General features: G+C 36.0%; 1 protein-coding gene across 7 annotated transcripts in view; it reads right to left on the bottom strand.

The window, feature by feature from the left end:
* The window catches only part of cngb1a (cyclic nucleotide gated channel subunit beta 1a), a 64,900-nt gene extending 57,042 nt beyond the window's left edge, over positions 1 to 7,858 (bottom strand). For all 7 annotated transcript variants that reach the window (XM_009293846.5, XM_009293847.5, XM_068214943.2 and 4 more), the window contains exon 1: positions 7,737 to 7,858. The gene's annotated coding sequence lies outside the window, so the exon portion shown is untranslated. The remainder of the gene's footprint in view (positions 1 to 7,736) is intronic.
* Positions 7,859 to 14,140: the final 6,282 nt, after the last annotated feature.

Below are 14,140 nucleotides of genomic sequence, written 5' to 3'. Positions count from 1 at the left end.
TAACTTTATTTTTTTTTTGCTTGAATTCAGCTCATATAAATTGTTTGCAACCGCAAAATCTGTAAATCCAATAAATGTGTAAAAGTGTATGGAAGTCAATAGTTACCGGTTTCCAACATTTTTCATAATATCTTATTTTTTTTTTGTGTTTAACAGAAGAAATAACACGCATTTTCTGTAAAGCACTGGTCATTGTCTAAAACCAGTTGGCATGACATATTTGAATAAATCGGTTCTTCAAGCTCTTGGTCACCAGGGTTTTGCGCCAATGGGATCATGGCTGTTTGTGTGGGCTCATGTCACTGTTAATCACTGATAAATGCATCTGACCCTAATCTCTCCAGGCTTGAACACCTGTGGAAACAGCACAGGCTAACTGTACCTGCTCTACTTTACACCTGAGCACACACAGATGTAGGCTGAGACCGTAGACGCTTCGTTGGCCTGTTGAGACTGTTAAAGGATTAGTTCACTTCCAGAATGAACATTTACTGATGATCTACTCACCCCCTTGTCTTCAAAAATGCAATTTTTTCATTCAGTTGAAAAGACATGATTATTTCTGAGGAAAACATGCAGCTTATATAGTGGACTTTTTTTAACTTTCTAACTGTAGTTTCAATGCAGCTTAAAGGGCATAACATGATCCAAGTTTCCAATTAAGGGACTTATTTAGAGAATCAATGCAATTTTCTCATTAAAACTAAAGATTTAAAAACTTTTTACCCATAAAGGCTTGCATCCCAGAGCCAGAACCATGTAGAGCTGCACTAAAACTGCAGTTTGGAAGTTGAGCAGCATAGAAGTCCACATTATAGAGAAAAATCATGTTTTCCTCATAAACACACACTACCTGACAAAAGCCTTGTCATTGATCCAAGTTTTAGGAATAACAAATAATAACTTGACTTTTAGTTTGGTTGCCAAAGTGGCTTATATGAAAGGCAAAGGCCTCTATTACAATTATTTTACTCGAATAAAATAATTATGCCTTGATTTTAAATGATTTAATTTGGACAATAAGGTCTGACTTTTCGTAGACAAAAGAGTTGTCACTTAATAGAAATAATGTTCAGTATAGAATATAAAGTCATGCTGCAGTGGAAAAATAATTAATATTGTGTATGACTCCCATGACCTTGGAGGGCTGCATCCATACATCTCTGCAATGACTCAAATAACTTCTTAATAAAGTCATCTGGAATGGCAAAGAAAGCGTTCAGGACTCCCAGAGTTTATCAAGATTCTTTGGATTCATCTTCAATACTTTCTCCTTCATCTTACCCCAGACAAGCTCAATAATGTTCATATCTAGTGACTGGGCTGGCCAATCCTAGAGCACTTTGACTTTTTTTGCTTTCAGGAGCTTTGATGTGGAGGCTGAAGTATGAGTAGGAGCGCTATCCTGCTGAAGAATTTGCCCTCTCTTGTGGTTTGTAATGTAATGGGCAGCACAAATGTCTTGATAACTCAGGCTGTTGATGTTGCCATCCACTCTGCAGATCTCTCGCACACCCCAATACTAATTGTAAACCCAAACCATGATTGATCCTTCACCAAACTTGACTGATTTCTCAGAGTCTTGGGTCCATTTGGGCTCCAGTAGGTCTTCTGCAGTATTTGTGATGATTGGGATGAAGTTCAACAGATGATTCATCTGAAAAATCTGCCTTCTGCCACTTTTCCAAACAATCAACTAGAAGTCAAAGTTATTATTTGTTGCTCTGACAACTGGGATCGACAACAAGAATTCTGTCAGGCAGTGTAAATGTGTCTTCCACTGAAGAAATAATTAACACCCTCAAAAATAATGGTATTAGAGCTGTCACTGGGACAGTTCCTGTTCAAAAGGAACATGGAGTACCTTAAGGGTCCATATTCATCAAAGGTACAGATTAGTGCCTACACATTTCAAGAGATGGCTTTAAAATGCACTTATTCAACAAACATATGTTTAACATCTTGTTACTATAGAATTCAAAGTAGGTGTTTGTTAAACTTTTGAAGGTTTTATGATGAAAATGTTATAGTAAACATCAACAAAATGTGTTTTTACACAGATTTATACTGTTGATTTTAGGACAATTGCTTGCTTGTTATGGTATTTTTTCCCTTTATTAAACCAAAAATATATATTTTCACTGTAACAAGTTGTATTTGTACATATTAGGAGAGCAAAAGTATTGTTTATTAAATTATAGTGATTTAATGTGTAATACAGTGATACTATTTTGGTTCATGTAGGCTTTCACTATTGCTGCTTTACAGTTTTTTTTTTTTACTGTAGCTTTCACTGACATTCTTTACTGTTCATTTAATGTGCAGTTACAGTATATAGCACATTTATCATGTATGGCCATACACCCAGAGCGCTTTACAACCAAGAGAGGGGTTTGCTTCATATATACAGTATAAATCTAATATATGAAAATATATGCAAATTACATACATGACATGCAGGTTCATTCTTGGATATTACATATTTTTAAAATACTGCCAAAATATATGTCAAAATATTGCAAAAAAGGCTGTTTACGTATATATTTTTTCAACCACTGGAACTCCAAATATGTATACAGGTATACCTGTTATCAAATACATTTTACATGGCCATATACAGTGTGAACAAAGCATATCAAATTACAGCTATTACATTTGAAAACATCTGTACATGTTTGTAATTCAAATATTTGAAAATATGCAAACTGATTTTTTTGCAATTTCATGACATATAAGCCATATGTTGTGCAGGCCAAACATACTGAAATGTGCATTTACTTCTGAGAGTGTTGGATGACTAGGGGGTGAGAAAATATCAGGATTTTAGAGAAGTTTATTTCTGAACAAATTTCGAGAGGATCACGTGTTTATTATTGTTCACAGCTGTTCCAGCATTAGCTGACGACTAATTATCCTATCAGACGATTCTTTACTCACTATAAATAACCAGAGTTTTCTCATTGGTTTACATCTTATCTCATCTCAAACCTCCTGGGACAGCATGCCAAACAAGCTTTATTGACAATCATCCGCTAAGTGTGAACTCCTGAAATTATTTTTTATAGAGAAGAACTACTCTTTCAATCTTTCATTACAGATCAATCGCACAGCCTTTCCTAACTTTTGATTTAGTGGCTAATTTGTATGAATTTGCACACACAAATATTTTGGCCCAACAAATATTCAGATTGCATATAAAATATCATCCATTTGGATGACATACTTTTAACATAACTAAATGAGAAGGGTATTATGCTATTTGCAGTGCTATTGATTTCTTTTTTCCTTTGGGTCTATGTTACAAAATGTAAAGGTACAAATAGAATCAAACATATAATTTGTCAAAGATGCCAAAAGGATAAAATATGTTTCATGAAAAAGAAGAGATAAGTAATGAAGAAATAAACGAATGATGTATGTGGTAATGGGGTGGGAAAATAATAAGCATGTGCTTCAACCTGCTCCATTTTCGACCATGTTGAAATGTATTTTTTGTTAATGATATTTTATTTATGATATTTTTGTTCGAAAATAAATAAATCAAATCAAATCAAAACATCTAACTATTTATTCATTTATTGTCCTTCGCATTAGTCTCCATTTCATAGAACGCCACAGTGGAATGAACAATCCACTACTCATGTTTTACACAGTGGATGCAACCCATTACTGGGAAAATAACAGAACTAATAAACTTAATTTGTTAGTTGAACATAAATGAAACAAATACAAACAAGATTTAATATATCAACACATTTAATGTGTTTTAAATGCTTCTTATTAATCGTGTGACATATGGAGCTGCATCAATTTTGCCCCTGAATATTAAGTAAATCAATGTCGTAGAATTTAACTAATTGGATCAGGCTTTTACTACAGTAAAATAGAGTATATACTGTATTTGTACCATATTTATATATTTTAACTGATTAATTGTATGGGATTTGAACAGATTTAGATTGATTGTAAGGATTTCAACAACATACGTTTTAAAAAAACTGACAAATGAAATAAAATTTAAGAGTTAACCCCAAGTGGTCTAAGGGTGATCAACCGTGACTCATAAATCGTGACTCATTTCTTTGAGTGTGCGACCTCATTCATACATTTCAGTATGATTTGCTCATCTCCCAATGAGGGTTGGGTTTATGGGTGGGGTTTGGGGGCACGCCTCTTTTTAAAAAAATCCTATGATTTTGTATGAATGAATTCATATGATATACATAAACAAATTAGCCACTTTTCTGCCAATACGTAAAATAGTTCAGTTTAAACACATTCAAAACAAACCTACACTGTTAACAATTTCCTGTAGAATTTACAATAACTTACTGTCAGCAACTGTCACAATGCAACTTTAAAATACAGTAATATACTGCCCCACAGTAAAATACAGTTTATATTACAGTTAAATACTGTGTAACTTACGAACAAAAAAGGTAACACTTTATTTTGATGGTCCATTTGAGTATTAGTACTGACTGTCTGCTTAATATCTGTTGATACTGCCCCTTCATCAAACATTTAACAGACTTTAATAAACTTTGCAAGTGCATTTCAATTTACAAACCCTAACCCCCAAACTCAAACCTATTAGTCTACTTATATTCTAATGAGAATTAGTTGACATAGATGCAATGTAACTTAAATTCAACAAATGAGCCATCAAAATAAAGTGTGACCAAAAAAATTAAGTCTTCCTACTTCAAATCTGAATTAGTCATACATTTAAAACTCCTCCAAACTTGCTTGTTCACCACTGATTCAGTAGCAGCCCATATACAAAAAAGCACAAGTCCAAAACAACAAATAAAGAAACACATTATGAGTGAAGTGCACAATGCAGAACTGTTTTTGGAGCAGATGGGTGAAAACACTGAGCCATGGAGGAGATTCATGGACTGGTGATTTACTCCTAGTCAAAGCAGCTGTCAGGAGGTTCATATGGGTTGACATTTGAGGATGGGTGAGGAAATGAGCTGTGACCCACTTCAAGTCTAAATATATTCTCCAAAAAAAAAAAAAAAAAAACCCACAGCAATTCAACTGACACTGGGTCTGATAAGTTATAGTTTTATTTCATTTTAATTTGTGTTAATTAACAGGGGTGGAATTAGTGATTTGGGGGCCATAAGCAATTCCAGGTATGTGGCCCTAGAATTTTTGAAAAATAAAACTACTATGTTAAAAAGTATACATACATTCATACATAATAACAGATTTATTTTATCTTTGGCATGATGACAGTAAATAATATTTTACTTGATAATTTTCAAGACACTTCTATACAGCTTAAAGTGACATTTAAAGGCTTAACTAGGTTAATAAGGTGAACTAGGCAGGTTAGGGTAATTAGTCAAGTTATTGTATAAGGATGGTTTGTTCTGTAGATTATTGAAAAAAAAAGTAGCTTAAAGGGGCTAATAATTTTGTCCCAAAAATGTTTTAAAATTTTTTTATTTTATTTGTTTAGCCGAAAAAAAACAAATAAGACTTTCTCCAGAAGAAAAATATTATCAGACATACTGTGAAAATTTCCTTGCTCTGTTAAAAATAATTTTGGGAAATATTTAAAAAAATAAAATCAAAAGGGGGCTAATAATTCTGACTTCAACTGTATATATATATATATATATATATATATATATATATATATATATATATATATATATACAGGGCTTGACATTAACACCCGCCAACTCGCCAAATGCGGGTAAATGTAAGCTGTGGCGGGTTAGACAGACACTCCCACTAGCCACTTTGGCTGGTTGAAAATAATGTTTTAATTATAGTTTTATTAAAAGCAGGATTCGACAATAAGCACGGCCCAATGTTTGTGCAAATGTGATTTTAGAATCGAGAAGCAGCACCACTGACAATAAACTGTTCACGGAGGCAAAAGAAAGCAGGTGAATACCAAATGACAGGATGATCACTCGCTCCGGTTTACTTGCGAAGCAACCGTGCCTAAAGGAAACCCAACTGATGCGATCGGTTCTCTTTGAAATAGACTGGACAAAAAGCGATGATCATGCACCCACAGTTTCTTTTTACAATAACACTGCTTTAATATGAGATTAACTCCCTATTTATGTGTAGTTAACTGGTGATCTGGGACCATTAAGCAAGTCAGATTACTATGCATATTTTAGATACATGACAAAAGCTATTTTTAAAATGTAAATTATTTTTTAAAGATCAGTTGTTGAATTTAAAAGTGCATGTATACAGCTATATTTAGCTTGTTTTGACACATTTAAAATTTGTGGTTAATAAATATTAATTTATTTATTTTAGATGAGGTCAAAGATATATTTGGTGAATCCTTTTCAGGCCTGAAAAGTCATGTGAAGTAAAAACTAACTGCAATGCAACACAACCCATTTGCTCATCCACATTGGGCAAGCTCATACGCAACACAAACAAAAAGTGAAACAAATGGCATAAGAGGCATGTGGACATAACACAACATCTAAATTAAGTAATTTTGGCATGTAAAATATATTTTCACAAACAACTTCAAACAACAAAAGTGTGGCTAGTGAAAAGGGCGAGAGGCTAGTAATGTTAGAAATCTAATAGCCAAAGTGGCTGGTGATGAGAAAAGTCAATGTCAATCCCCAGTATATTTTAATATTTAAAGGAACCACCTACAGATTTGAAGTCTAACTCATCTCAACACAACTGCAAGGATGTTTCTAGAATGTCTAGTAAGAGCTTGATGAGCTAGCCCAGGTGTGTCTAATCGTGGCTGGAACTAAACTCTGCAGAACACCCACCCTCCAGGACTAAGTTTGGGCACCCAGATGTACAGTTAATTAGCCATTTTTGTGATTAGATTTTAATAATAATAATAATAATAATATTAATAATAATAATAATAATAATAATAATAATAATAATAAACATTTAAACAATTGTAATGCACAATCTATCAAACTAATCTTTTTACCATTTTTCACATGAACTGAATAATTTCTGTTTGTGATTCGGCGGTCTTTTCACTGAGAAATGTTATTTGAACAGGCACTAGATCTCTTAACAAGCTCACAGTGCTCCTCATCTAACTGGTATCTCAGTCTAATGGCATCCCGCAGCTCACTGCGAAGAGTAACTTTAGGAATGGTACAGTACAGACACATGAGAGTCTCTAAAAATCTCCAGTAACACCTAAAAACACTTGCTAGTTTTTTTTTGAAAATTTGGCGCTAGGGGATTATTTGCAAATATTAATAATTTCTATAACATATATGCAGTTTTCAATTAGGTTAATTCAGAAATGACTTACTAATAATAAAATAATCCCAAACAATTACAGTACACACACTCAAAATAGCATGTAACATTGAAATAAACATAATTAAACAGAAATAGTTAAGCATGATTTAAGCAATTTAATCTAATTTAATCAACTTGTTTGTTACAACCCACCCAAGTTTAAAAGAAACATAGAAAAAAAAAACAATCATAATAAACTAGGCACATACCCCATACACCAAAAAAAGAGGTAACAATAACAAAACATGGTAGTAAAACTTTCCAAAACTACTTTATTTGACAGTGTCCCTGTTTAACATTATAGCCATTTAATGAATAAACAAAGTAAATTATGCATAATTAAATAAAGATTTTTATAGCACACTCCAAGAAGGACACCTCAAAATGAAGTTTAACCAAACAGAATGCCTACGTGAGCATTAATATTTGATAGTGTTGCTGATTAATTAAGGTTTTACCTGTTGTTTTCAGCAGAAGACAGTCATCCCAGGGAGAGGCAGAGGCTGAAGGACGGCCAGGTTGGCAAGTGGAGGGATTATCCGTGAGAAAGCACAGCTAACGGGATTAGGCTTTCTCTGGGACTGCTGGAAAGGGAGGACCTGGACCTGCAACTCATTATAGCTTCACAATCCTTCTTGGAGCTCAGCCTGTGTAGAAGCACAGAGAGGCCAGGCCAGAGAAACCACTCAAATACAGACAGTCTACTGGAAATATACAAGAAGTTTATAGTTTATAGATTTTGGTTTGGTTGTCTAATTTGACATTTAGAGTATGTTAACCAGTTAAACTCGGCTGTTATTTTGGAACTTCCGCCTGGATTTTGCTCTCCCAAATTGAAAAGCTTCCCAAATCCACATGCAGAGGTGTAAATGCAAAAATTTGGTATAATTTTAAAGAAAACCCTTTGAATTTTCATAACACCATTGAAAGTGTTTAAAATAACTGTATATGTTGTCTGTGTTATAATAAACACCTAAAAAATAAACAATAAAGAACGAACATGAAATTAATAATTAAAGTTAATAAACTGAAATTTGAAAATGTACCTTTTAGGTTCTTTATGGTCTAGTGTGCTGTAATTAATTTTGGTGGTTCCTGCACATGTCTGTAATCATTGGAAAAAAGAAAATTGTCTCTACCATAATCTATGCAAAAGTTATTGTATTCCAACTGATGAGATGTGCTTTACAAGCCACAGGGACCGATCATTGTTTTCATATTACACTATTCTTTTGTTTGATCAAACATTATTCACTATATTTGGACCATGTCAGACATATGAAAGGAATACTTATGCACATCACCTCAAAAACAGAGGAGAAATGGCCCTGAAGCGCACAGCATAAGGTAAGAGATGACAGCTGTCTGTGCTATCTGGGGCTGCTTATTGATCATAAATGTATTGTTTTCACTTCTGTGCCACGGAAACACCGCGATTCATTCGACAACTGTTTGATATGTGAATATAATTCAGTAAAAAGAATGCTAGAACCGTATGAGCACCGGCAAGAGCTTTTATTTGAGCTATAACTTGTACATGTGTCATATGAAAATGAACCAATGTAAAATATCTAGCTCGGGTATCCAAAATACTGTTTATTTAAGTATAATTAACTTTTGTATATTAACTTTTTTGTATATTCTACACTTTCAAACGACACCACTTAAGGGGGTCTGGTGCAATGCTAGCTCTTTAAATCTCAAAGCGAAATTCGATGACGTCACGGACCCGATACCGGGTCCATGGAGTTTAACTGGTTCCATTATTACAACATACCACTGTAAATTCAGTAACACTTTAGGTCATGCTTGAGCCAGAGAGATATTATTACCCCTACAAGACATCCTATGATCATTCAAGACGAAAATACAAATGTCCTCATTTATCCGGTCTTCAGGGGCCCTCAAAACCTTTAGAAACGATCTTTGCTATTCTGAACGGCTGCACTGTGTTTTGCCGGTGCCCTTCAGATACGGTGATGATCGCAGTCTGTTGCCTTCGCCTCCCAGTTTGCCATCTGGCATGTATTTATCAGGGGGATGATAAGATGGCGTCTCTGGGCTCATGTTTAAAAATCCTCAAAGCCTGAGATGAGTCACTTTCACCTCTGTTCGCAGGCCTCTGGAGTGCATTTCAGCCCTCCTGCCCATATGCCAACCACCCAGCCACTCATTACACACGCCACAACACATCCTGACTTCACACAGCGTCTGGATACTGGAGCTGAGTGTCGGGCCAGAATGACAGGCAAGGAAAAAGGAAAGAGTTTTGGTAATGCATAATCGCAATTTTGATGAGGACCCAGCAGGCACAGGATGTTAGCATGATGTTTGGAAATGAAAATCTGGTTTGGTTTCATCAGGCCGATGTCAATGTCCAACGTCCAACCTAAAATCAACCAAATATCAACGTCTTATGATGTTACAGCTCGACGTTGTGTGGATGTTACCACTATGACGTCTATCAGATGTTGGATTTTGGTCGGCATAACTGAAGATTAAATAGCAGCATTTGACGTCAATATGATGTTGGTTTAAGATGTAGGACTTTGGTCGCTTTCCAACACAAAATCAACCAAATATCAACGTCATTTCATATAGTTTTTGGACATCAAAATATCGTTGTCCTTAGATACTGGCTAGACATTGAACTTTGGTCACCTGATGTCACGACCTGAGTCTAACCTAATATTAACTTTTTTTGACATTGTGTGTCTGCTGGGTATGTTCATAACAGCAGGTCTTTTTGACCAAATTTGGAGAACGGTCTGGCTGCAGAGTTGCACTTGCACCTTCAGGCTTGCACTCTCAGGCTTGCACGCCCAGGTACCCACATTTCCTATGCAAGTGACGTCATTTACAATTGACACCTGCACCTGTCACGTCACTTGAAATCAACACAAATACACCAAAAGTAAGTTTCCAGTTTGTTTGCGTTGACAGTGACGACGTTGACAAATAAATTTAACTCAAGTACTCAAGTTGTACACCATGACAGAACCCCCCCCCCACCAAAACCCAGAAAGTATTGTTCCACTCGCTTGACGGAAAGAAAACAGCACAGATGATTTGTAACATTACTGCAAAGTTGTTGTAAGGAAAGCATTTGTGGTTCGTTATGATCTGTTTACGTAACTATACCAAATGCAGCGCCAGTAGCCGTATGTTGCCAGAAACTACAGTAGTGAAACGCTTAGAAGAAAAGCACTTGGGTAAAGGTGACAGATAAGAAGTTTGTTGCAACGATTTTAATGAAATCCGTTACCACAGATTTTTCCGCCTCAGGGACACCCTTAAGTTAAATTACCGAAGGACGCGTCCACAGCAAGCGGCCACAGGTGGCGATTGTAAATGATGTAACTTGCAGAGGAAGCGCGGTTGCCTGAGCGGGCAAGTCCGAGCGTGCAAGCCTGAAGGTGCAAGTGCCAATCTGCAGCCAGACTTTATTACAAATTTGGCCAAACCATTTGACTAAATAACTCAGATATTATTAAATATTTTGGCTGATCTGGCCTCGGGTATCAATATTAACACGATATTCTCAACAGATTTAACACTTTTGGCTGATTCCTGATGCAATCGTGAACAGCAAGACAAAGAAATGTACTGTAACAAATGTAATGTTTTAACATTTTAACATTACTGTTTTAGTTTTTTGTCAATTTAAAAACACTGATGGATAATGAATAATGTTCTCGCAGAAAATCATCCATGTATAAAAATAAATTAATATTGTTATCTTTTTTGGTTTTGTATATTTTTGTACTGTATTGTATGTATTTATGTGTTTATATAAATAATAAATATATACAGTAAAACATCTACCTTGAACTAAATAAATACTTCAAACACAATAGAGTGGTTTAAAAAAAGTTCTGCAGCAGCTTCATATATAAAAAACCCAGACTTAAACATGATCATTTCTATAATGTAACTCACTCTATTATAAAAATAATTTTAACATCTGCACAACTGTACTCTTGCTTATGTGATATTTCTGAAACCATATATTTTCTTACAAATACAACATACTTACAAAACACAAAAACAGGTCAATTTATTATTATTATTTTTTAAATTAGAGCCATTCTAACTGCACTCGTCTTCATGCAGTAAATACTTTTAGACACTCAAAACATATTTTTTTTTTACCCACAAATTAAGTGACATACTTATAAATGTCAGCACATGGTTTCTCAAAGAACCTATATTTTTATTTGTAGATTATTTAGCAAATTATAATAGATTATTTTTGTGTTTAAATGCAGCATAGTGTTTAGCTCGCAGCTTCATTTCATCAGATTCATTATCTGTAGCTTGCAGATTCCTGTAAAGGACGCTTTAGTTGGATGATTCCTTGAAGACCGGATGGGGTTAATCACTCATTAATGGCTGAACGTTGTTGGCATATTTACCTTTGGCCTCATTGTCTGCTCTGCACATCCACTTAACCTCAATTTACCACTTACCGAATGAGAAAATGGGTCAGTTTTCATGGCAACATTTACTTTATTACACAGAACGTCTAATAAAATGTGTTAGATGTAGTTTAAATTGATTTTTACAACTGTTCTTTACTTAAAGTAATTTCTGTACATTATGCTAGGGATTGGCAAAATACTTTATCCTCTAAAATGGACTTCTAGTTCATCGAGGAGATTCTGAAGTGTTCAATGTAAGATTCATAAATACAGCATTTTAAATTTTGAATATCAGGATGCAATGTGTTATTTTAGTAATAAGAACAGTGTGTAGTATTAGTGCTAAGCTGCTCAGAAAGGTAGCCTGGTTACACATCGTAATAAACCACTAGTGCTAAAACATCCAGCAAGTTAGCCCAGGCACACAAAATAATAAACCACTAGTGTTAAGCCTGTCAGCAAGGTAGCCCAGGCACACAAAGTAATACACCACTAGTGTTAAGCTATTCAGCAAGGTAGCCCAGGCACACATTGTAGTAAACCACAGTGTTAAGCCAGTTGGCAGGGTAGATCAGCCACACATCATAATAAACCACTAGTGTTAAGCCAGTCAAAAAGGTAGCTCAGGTACACATAGTAATAAACCACTAGTGTTAAGCCAGTTAGCAAGGTAGCCCAGGCACACATAGCAATACACCACTAGTGTTACGCTATTCAGCAAGGTAGCCCAGGCACACATTGTAGTAAACCACAGTGTTAAGCCAGTTGGCAGGGTAGATCAGCCACATAGTCTACACTAGTGTTAAGCCAGTTTGCAAGGTAGCCCAGGCACACATAGTAATACACCACTAGTGTTAAGCTATTCAGCAAGGTAGCCCAGGCACACATTGTAGTAAACCACAGTGTTAAGCCAGTTGGCAGGGTAGATCAGCCACATAGTCTACACTAGTGTTAAGCCAGTTTGCAAGGTAGCTCAGGCACACAGTCTAGTACATTAGTGTTAGCAAAGTTGCCAAGGTAGCCAGGAAAAAATTTGTTAAGTGCAATAGTGTTAATCTATCTGGAAAAGTAACCCGGGTACATATATGGCTAAATGGTGGAAAAAAATATTGGTTATAGATCTGCATGTTGTATTTATTTATTTATTTTTTGTATGCAGATATATGCATGCTTGAATGTATTTTTAAATAGCTATTAATGTTTCTTGGACACGTCCATGAGAACAGGCATGTCATACACATTACCTAGACCAGCAAACCACTGACCTAAACCTTTCCCTAAACCCAACCAATAGTATTTTTAAAAGGCAAACTGAAGATAAAAGTGCACCTGCAGATAGTTTTAGGAAAATTATCATATAAATATAATCTGGTAAAAGCTGGTATCTCTGGGCATTTACAATGTCCCCTGCAACAGAAAAAAAACCCTCTCATTTGGGATTGAGGATTCTGGGACAAGAGAGATATGACTTGGCCCAGGTTGACAGCAGTGGGTAACGTTGTGCATTGTCTTTCCCCCACTTGAGCAGACAAACCATGAGTAAGATAGAGGTCTCATGTCTGCATCAACCTGAACAGTGTGCTGACAACACCGCTATTCAGTACGCCCGCGACAACACAGCTGATAAGAACTCGCGCGACAACACCGCTGATAAGAACTCGCGCGACAACACAGCTGATAAGAACTCGCGCGACAACACCGCTATTCAGTACGCCCGCGACAACACAGCTGATAAGAACTCGCGCGACAACACCGCTGATAAGAACTCGCGCGACAACACCGCTATTCAGTACGCGCGCGACAACACAGCTGATAAGAACTCGCGCGACAACACCGCTATTCAGTACGCGCGCGACAACACAGCTGATAAGAACTCGCGCGACAACACCGCTATTCAGTACGCGCGCGACAACACAGCTGATAAGAACTCGCGCGACAACACCGCTATTCAGTACGCGCGCGGCGACAACACCCGCTTTAGAGTTTTCCAGCTCTTTTTCATCCCCGCTTCTAGCAGCACACTCCATTTCCGCATTACTGGATCTGTAGCGACAACAGACCGCAAGGGATGATGGTCAAGCATGGGCTGATGGGAATTGTAGTTTTCGCTACCTCCCGTTCGCTTCATTCGCCTGAGCAAATTTTCTCAGAAGACCTATAGTTTTACCGAGTCATGCGACTTCGGTAATATCGAAAAAAATTAATATTGCGGTATGACGGTATTTACAATACCGTTACATCCCTAACAGATAACATTAAGTAGTTTTGTGGTATTTATTGTGGTGTTGTGCAAAGAACTGCATGGAAGTAATGCTTTATTTGTCTATAATATGTCCCTGTAAATACCATTGTGAAGTTGTTGGTGTCATACTGCCCCATAGCATTTATTTTACTTAGAAACTGTGGTCTAATGTATGTTGAAGTACATTTTCGGTTCAAAG

Source organism: Danio rerio, chromosome 18 (genome assembly GCF_049306965.1).
Source record: "Danio rerio strain Tuebingen ecotype United States chromosome 18, GRCz12tu, whole genome shotgun sequence".
In the NCBI taxonomy this organism is placed as follows: domain Eukaryota; kingdom Metazoa; phylum Chordata; class Actinopteri; order Cypriniformes; family Danionidae; genus Danio; species Danio rerio.
This window is presented reverse-complemented; position numbering and strand designations above follow the sequence as displayed.